This window comes from Alexandromys fortis, unplaced genomic scaffold (assembly GCF_014885135.2).
Source record: "Alexandromys fortis isolate MF-2015 unplaced genomic scaffold, M_Fortis_MF-2015_v1.1 scaffold_311, whole genome shotgun sequence".
Classification (NCBI taxonomy): domain Eukaryota; kingdom Metazoa; phylum Chordata; class Mammalia; order Rodentia; family Cricetidae; genus Alexandromys; species Alexandromys fortis.
In genome coordinates, this window is record NW_026068208.1 from 32924 (window position 1) to 39432 (window position 6509).

The following is a 6509-nucleotide window of genomic DNA, read 5'->3' on the forward strand; positions in this document are numbered from 1 at the left end:
GTGGTTATTGGTCTGATTAGAATGGGGTAGGGGGCATAAGTGGTTTTTCCTTTTCCAGCACAGATGTATGGCAATAGACATCCGTTGTATAGATATCCTATGTCACAAATATCCTGCTTTGCAGCCAGGGGCCCTGACCTCACTCTGCACTTACATTTGTTTGTCAAGAGCCTTGTGAAATGACATTACAGCAGTTAAGCTGGGATCTTTCATAGGGGGAATTGTTTCTTTTGTAAACTGCTGATATTCTAAGTTTGGCACATGTGCTGACTATAGGCATCCTGTTTCCCTATGCAAACAGGATGTTCTCATGAGAGCTGGCTAGCTGCGGGTTTGGGGGGGGGGTCTGTAGGGTCTTTCACCTAATGCACAATGGGGTGAGACTACCAGTAAAAGCCCTTGGAAAGCAAACATTGAGCTTCAATATACAAGGTCTCTTAATGTTAAAATCATCAAATCCTTACCAGATAATGGGGAATTTAAAATATAAAAAGGTAAGAGAGAAAAATCACAAAAATGATCAGGCAACAAGAAAGTAAGTCATGACCAGTCCATTTTGAAAACAAATCAAGTGGGAAGTTTGGAATTATCACTTCTTGGCTCAAATGTAAAGCCAGAATGAATGGGCTAAACAGTTGATCACAGAGCTGCAAAGAAGGCTCAAAGTTAAGGGAAGGCTGGAGTTCGGTTCCCAGCACTTCACAGGTTCTAGGGGATCTGATGCCCTCTTCTGACCTCTTCAAGTACTACATATACACGGTCGCATAAATTCAAGCAGGTGAAGAGACTGCTGCTCAGCTTGAAGACAGACCTGAGAACTGGTCCACGGAAAACCAGAGTACTATAAAACCAAGACCCAGAAGAGCAGTTGAAAGAATAAGGGCTACAATGAAGAAGGATTTTTTTATTAGAGTCTCAGAAGGAGATTATCAAATGACTAAAAAATGCATCACAAAGAGAGCTCATTTGAAAACATTTTAGACTTTGTAAAAGTAAAAAGTAGAGCTTGAAGACATATGCAATGTCTTAAAAACCATAAGGATAAGCCAGGTGGTGGTGGTGCATGCCGTTAATACCAGCATTCTGGAGGCAGAGGCAGGAGGATCTCTGTGAGTTCGAGGCCAACCTGGTCTACAGAGCTCCAAAGCTACACAGAGAAGCCCTGTCTCGACTCCTATAATCAGACTGATTAATTAACTAATTGTCATCATAGAACCTTCAACCAGCAACTAATGGAAGCAGAAACAGAGATCTACAGCCAACCCTGGGGCGAGCTACCTGAGTCCAGCCCAAGGGAGGGGGGTGATAATATGAGCAAAGGGGTCAAGGCCATGATGGTGATACCCACAGAAACAGCTGACCTGAGCTAATGGGAGCTCACTGACTCTGGACTGATAGTGGGGGGAATCTGCATAGAACAAAATTAGGTCCACTGAGTATGGGGGACAGTTGTGAGGCTTGAATCATCTGTGGAGCCACTGGCAGTGGGACCAGGCTTTATCCCTAGTGCTTGAACTGGCATGTAGGAGCACAATCTTTTTGGAGGGACACCTTGCTCAGTCTAGATACACAGGGGAAGGCCTTGCTCTTGCCTCGAAGTGAAGTGTCAGATTTTGTTGACTTCCCATGGGAAGCCTTATCCTCTCTGAGGAGTGGATGATGAGGTGGGGTGGAAGAAGGTGGAGGAAGCAGGAGGAGGGGAGGGACTAGGGGCGGGATAGCTATGTAAAATGAGAAAAGATTTTATTTTAAAAATTCTTAATAGAAAAAAAGAAAAAAAAGAAACTCTGCCTCGAAAAACCAAAACAAACCAAACCAAACAAAACATAAAGATAGTCATGCTTACCAGCAGAGATGGTCTTAGAAAGTGGCAAAGGTGCCTTTAAATAAAGATCATGTTAGAATTTTTAAATTAATAAAACAAAAATCCACCTATTAATAAGAAGTTCTCACAATTGGTCCATGGCCAGTTCTATTCTTTAAAGTCATTAAGACTTTAAAGAGCTTTCATTTGTCAGGTTACCTCAGAAAACGTTTGTCATAGAAGAAGTTAAGAAAATATTTTAGCTATTGAGCCTGTTAAATCACATTTTAATATAAATAATATGTTTTTGAAATAACTAGAGCCATATTGCCTAGGGTGGCGGAATAAGGACAATCAAAATATCCTTTTTCAAAAAAAGCAACAACTGACACCCTTAGTTGTTTAGAGTTTAAAGAAACACTAACACCAAACTGACAACATCAACTCTTTCAGAATCTTAACAGCTAGGATATAGCTTAAAGGGAGAGTGCTTTGTTAGCACACACAGGGCCCTCTAACACTGAACAGAAAAAGTATTCTTCAAGCCAACTGGGTCAGGACTGTGTGGAACATGATCAGACCAGCGAATTCCATGAACGTGAACATAAGCCTATGGCAACTCTATTTCGACTGTGAAATAAGCTCCCTGTTCAGGGACAATACTGTGCAGAGTACCATGATGGTGGCTAAGGCTGTTTAAGTCCCTGGGTAATATTTTGGACAGAGGCATTATGAACATGAAAAGCAAACTTGCAACCAGAGTTTATGCATCTATCCTCACAAGGGCAAAGTGCTACCCTGCCCATTATGGGTGAGTTCTAATGCACCAACCCACCATCCACGCTGCTCTGGACAGACCTCATACATCTCTTATATGATCCCAGACCCCATGAAGTTGATGATGGATATCTTTGCTCACAATGTCTGAGACATGAAGGTTAGGAGTGGCTTCCCCACATCCCTTCAACTTCACTCTTCAAATATGATCAGATAAGCATCTCTGTGGAGATGTTTCTGTATCTGGGTAGTGACACCAGTCAGTTTTAGGACTGAACATATTTCACAAACCCATAAGCTTTAATGGAAAGTTCTACAGCATGCACAGCGCATCAGATAGGGAGTTTAAATATCAAGGCAATATGGGAAACTGTTAGAAGGTCAGGACACAGGCATGAGGGGCTCTTCCCCACAACAAACTTAGAGGTGTGTGCTAGTCACACACATTTCCTCCTGTTGTTAAGAAGGCTTAGATTTAACATCCTGTAAGATTGCTCAGCAGTGGCTCAGCCTATTCTCCAACATGCAAGAATCTAACAAGAAGGGAAATCCACTTCAACCTTTCTCCTCTTAGTCCTCTGGTTATATACTACAGTTATTCTTGGGGTTATGTGCAGGCTAGAGGATGTTTTCTTATCTTAGGATTAAACGGGTGTCCTCGCACAATTGATCAAAAGGGCTTGAAGCTCCAACTTTTGTAGATATCACATCTCTATTAACTCTTGGTACAGTCACAAAAAAGACTTTATTTGGAAGCCTGTAAACAGACGTTTCTGTTCCACTCAGTCCTGCAGCTGTTCTGTCCCAAAGAAACACACAGATGCTTATATTAGTTATAAACTGTTTGTCCTATTAACTCAGGCTTATTATTAATCAGCTCTTACAACTTTAATTCACCAATAATTCTTGTCTGTGTTTAACCATGTGGCTTGGTACCTTGCTTCCTCTATAACTGGCTGGTGACTGTGTCTCTGCCTTTCCTCTTCCCAGAATTCTTTTAGTCTAGTCTCCCTGCCTATACTTCCTGCCTGGCTGCTGGCCAATCAGCATTTTGTTAAACCAATGTAGCTCCCCTTTTTTCTTTTCAAAACAAGACCCCTGAATCTATTCTCCTTTGTTTAACTTTTTCCCTGATCATTTTCCATAACAACTTATAACCAACACTCTAAACAAAGACAAACATCCATAATCCAATTTTTTGAGAATGTGGGCATAGTTTTGTAGGCTACTTCCTGATGACTGGGGGCACTGATCATCTTATGGGGACCCAAAGAAAATTTAGGATTATGGTATAGTCCTGGCTGTTGTATTGTATGATTTTGAATCATCTCAGTCAACATTCTTAAGGTTGTTCTGGATGTAGAACTTAGAGGAAATTGCAATAGAGGTGCTCTGAAACATTGGATAATCTGGGCCATCCATTCCTATTGGTGATTTTTCAGGTGGTCTTCCTCAATCAAACCCAGAAAAAAAACACAGCCTCTCATTCCTGTTGAAACAAAAGCAAAACCTCTTCTCTGAGGTAACATATCTTTTGACTTAAGTCAAGTTATTTTCAAAATATGTAAATTAGATTAATCCAGCAGCATTTATAATCAAATGTCTTTTGTCAGCTGTTGTTTCTTTCTTAGAAGTCAAACTATTCAAATACAACACGATAAAATACAAGATCCAGATTTTCTGTGCATTTTCTATCTTTATGTGGCTGACTTTTTACTCTTTTATTTTTATTTTTTAATTTTTGACACAGGGTTTCTCTGTGTATCTCCAGAACTCACTCTGTAGATCAGACTGTCCTCAAACTCACAGAGATCCACCTGCCTCTGCCTCCAAAGTGCTGGAACTAAAGGTGTGTGCCACTACACCCAGCTGCTCTATTTCTTTCTTTTTATTTGTTCTTAAAGATTTTCTCTGTCCTTTTTATTTTCTTTCCCAAGTGTACATATATTTTTAAGCACACTGTAAACCATTTAGAGGCTTTTTTCATCTGAATCTATCTTTACTGTACATCTCTCTTTTCTTAGCACATGAGTCTTTAATCTGCTAAGCAGTATGGCTAGAAATAAAGCTGTGTCTTTGGTGACTGGCTTGGTCCATTCCTTGGCTTCCTGAGGGTCTAGCTTCATGGTAGAAGCATTGGTGGGAGCCACGTTTACTGCCACAACTCTGTGGAGTTTCTAGGCCTATCCTACCACCAGAAGCATGTCACTGGCTGCTCATAAACAATATTTAAGTGTTTGGTGACAGTGCCTCTTAAAAGAGCCACCATGTAGTTTTTGCTCCTAGCGCTGAGTCACTGACAGCAAACAGAGCCTACTTGGGAAAAAAAAAATGGTTACCAAGAAGCTGTGCTTGACTCTATTCCTGTCTAGCTAGAATCCTTTCTTTTAAGATTTCTCAAACTTTGTGTGGAAATTCTTACCAAACATTTGGGCACCATTTGTATATAGACATTTCTGTCCCACACAGTCCCACAGCCATTCAAAAGGAACACGCAGACGCTTATATTAATTATAAACTGTTTGGTCTATTAACTCAGGCTTATTATTAGCTAGCTCTTACAACTTAAATTAACCCATAATTCTTGTCTATGTTTAGCCAGATGGCTTGGTACCTTTTATCAGTGAGGTATTTTCATCCTGCTTCCTCTGTGTCTGGCTGGTGACTGTGTCTCTGCCTTTTCTCTTCCCAGAATTCTTTTAGTCTAGTCACCCTGCCTATACTTCCTACCTGGCCAATCCGCGTTTTATTAAACCAATGCAAGTGACAAATCTTTTCAGGGTACAAAAGTATTATTTCACAGCAGAAGCCAGAGTTATTTTCAAAATTCGTTCTGTTTTTCAAGAAAGATATTAAAGACAAGTACCAAAAGATGACACAGAGGTTAAGAGCACAGGCTCTTAACCCCTAATTCCCCCTAATTCCCCCTAAAGATAAAGGTTCAATCCCAGCACCCACAAGACTCACCATAACTATCTGTAACACCAGTTTCTAGGGATCTGATGCCCTCTTCTGGCCTCTACCAGCACTGCACACATGTGGTACATATACATACATGAAGTCAAATACACACACATACACACAATATTTTTAAAGAAAAAATCAAAAGCCAAATACTTTTTAAAAAATTATTTTTGCTTTTTGTTTACGAGCTACCCAAGCAGCATGGAGATCCGATCTGGGCACCAGGAAAGCCATCATTGGGGTGAGTGAGTTTCTGACCCACGGCAGCAGCCCGGAATAGGGAACTCAAACGTTTCTCATCCCTCCTACACTTCCTGGTCATCCTGCAGGGGCTATACTGCCCGATACCTCCTCTCTCTTCCTATCCCACCCAGCTTGCATCCAGAACCCTCCCCCCATCTCCCTCCCTCCCCTCTTTGGCCACATAACATCTCCTAGCTCAGCCTGTTGGGGCGCTGGGACCTAATCTGAATAGAGAGGGCAACCAGAAGGGCAGTAGTTCCTTTGTCTCAATAGCCTGCCTGCAGCAAGCAAGGTAGGCCCTTTGTTTACAAACTGCCCAAGCAGCAAGGAGATCTGATCTAGGCACCAGGAGAGCCATCACTGGGGAATGACATCACTGGGAAGGTACATCAGTGGGCAAAGAGACCTGATTCTGTAAAAGAAGATCCATAGGGGAGCATTCGGAGGAAGAGATGGGCAGGCGCCAATGCAAGAATTCACCCAACAATCTGAAAAACAACAAGAAACCACCAGAACCCAGCGACCTCACAACAGGAGGACGTGAACACCTTAATCAAGAAGAAGTAGAAAAAAAATGACTTTATGAAAGTGATAGAGGCCCTTAAACAGCATGTAAAAAATGACCTTATAGAAATGGATGAGAAGTATAACAGAAAGTTTGAAGAATTGAGTAAATCAGTGAATGATACCCTAGGAAACCAAAAAAAAAAAAAAAAAAAAA